Source organism: Pteronotus mesoamericanus, unplaced genomic scaffold (genome assembly GCF_021234165.1).
Source record: "Pteronotus mesoamericanus isolate MK-2021 breed Mesoamerican mustached bat unplaced genomic scaffold, CSHL_Meso_final scaffold_167, whole genome shotgun sequence".
Classification (NCBI taxonomy): Eukaryota; Metazoa; Chordata; class Mammalia; order Chiroptera; family Mormoopidae; genus Pteronotus; species Pteronotus mesoamericanus.
The window spans coordinates 46,744,608-46,746,667 of record NW_026555308.1 but is presented as its reverse complement, the minus strand read 5'-3'; positions in this window follow the sequence as shown (position 1 = coordinate 46,746,667).

The following is a 2,060-nucleotide window of genomic DNA, read 5'->3' as shown; positions in this document are numbered from 1 at the left end:
CCTTTTGCTAGGCTCTGCTTTCCAGAATATCTCAGATTAAGATGTGGACTAATTTAAGAATTCTAGAAGACCAAGTTTCAACTAAATTAAAAACTTGATATCAAGCACTAATAAAGCAAAGAGCCTCATTACTTTACGTGTTGTGGACAAAACAAAAAGACAGAAATGGCGGAAAGTACTCACAGTTATGGTCACTGGAGAATGCATTTCACTGTCTGGATATTATTCCTCAGGATAGATGGGATAGTGATAAATACTAAGTTTATGAGCCTCTTAGGCAAAAACCAGTCTCCATTGGGCTTCCACATTAATAATTTATCTTGTTTTTACAGAGAATAATCTACTGGTATATAAGTAAGGCCTCATAGCACTATTAGATCAGGCGCCTTTTGACGCTTGTAGTGCTTTCCCTGCACGTACTCCGTCTCCCAGCTCCTGTTAATTAAAATAAGTCTATTTGTGATGGATCTTCTCCTGCAGGGTAGACAGAGCAGGAAGAGAGAGAAGGAGTCAGAGCACAAAGAACTGTTATTCCTCTTAGTTTATTTAGGATACAGTTTAAGGACCAAGCAGGTCTAACTATCTAATTATCTAAGTAATCCTTTTGGAGTACTTTTTTTAAGGAAAAAGTTTACTAAGTTTTGAAATCGAACTATTTGATTAGGTCATTCTAACAAATACAGGGTTATGTTGGGTGTATTATAAGTTTGAAGTCCCTTTTCTGAATGCTGAACAACTCCACATCACTGCCTCTTCTATTTTCCAAAGGAAAACAACAATAACAAAACTTATTTTATTCATGAATAGATTATCACATCTGCTGGACTTTCATCCCAGGCACCAAGGTTAAGTAATTACCAAGAGAACTGTAAGAAATACTACCTTAAATGAGTTGATGCCCATAAATGTTAGTTGAATTTTGTCACTAAAGACTTGATGCTTGACTCCATGTTTCATCAAACAATATTTGGTCAGTACCAAGATCCATGCCAAGTAACAGCGAGGGAAAGAGTCCAAAGCTACAAACATTATCTCCTTATTACTGTGCTTCATTTTAATGCATTTTGTGGACATCGTGTTTTTTTCAAATTTTAGATTTGCATCAACCTCGTGCCAAGCAAGTCTAGAGGTGCCTTTTTTTCCAAAGGCATTTGTTCACTTCCTTTTTCTGTGTCACATTTTGGTAATTCTCACAATATTTCAAACTTTATTATTATATTTGTTATCGTAACCTGTGATCAGTGATCTTTAATGCCACAAAGGCAAAAAAACCCACACCAACAAAAAAGATTATACAACTCACTGAAGGCTCAGATGATGGTTAGCATTTTTAAGCAATAAAGTATTTTTAAATGAAGGTAATTACCTTTTTTTAGACATAATGCTATTGTATACCTAATAGACTGCAGTATAGTGCAGACATAAATTTTATATGCACTGGGAAACCAAAAAGTTCTTGTGACTCACTCTATTGCAAGTTCACTTCAATGTGGTGATCTGAAAGTGAACACATAATACTATATTTAAGGTATGCCTATATTTTAAGTTCTGGAATGTAATAGACCAAATTTAATCACAATGTCATATTTATAATATTTAAATAGCTTTGATGTAGTAATCACTCAGTTATTCTTTGTAATCTAAGCTTTAAAAATGAGAGAGAAATATTAAAAGACACTTTCAGTAATCAGACCAAGAACTCCCATAAAATGACTGTATGTGTTTTAAGTCTATAGTTATCCTGCTCAACCCATTTAGGATGATGCTTTTCTTCTGTCAGAAGCAGGAAAAAGCACATGACAATTTTGATGACCAAGCAGATGTAAACAGAAGGAAAAATCATATGGAGTAAGATATATTTAAACATAAAATTTTACAAGAATGCTGGTTACCTCCAAAACACTGTATTATAAAACAGGTGCAGAAAACTCATTCTGTAAAACAGCATTATCTTTATTGCACATTGACTGTAGCATTTAAATAATCAGAAACTCTAAGGAAGCATAACAAAGATTTTTATGGATCTATATGTGTGAGAATGAGGAAGTGGAAAGTAAATG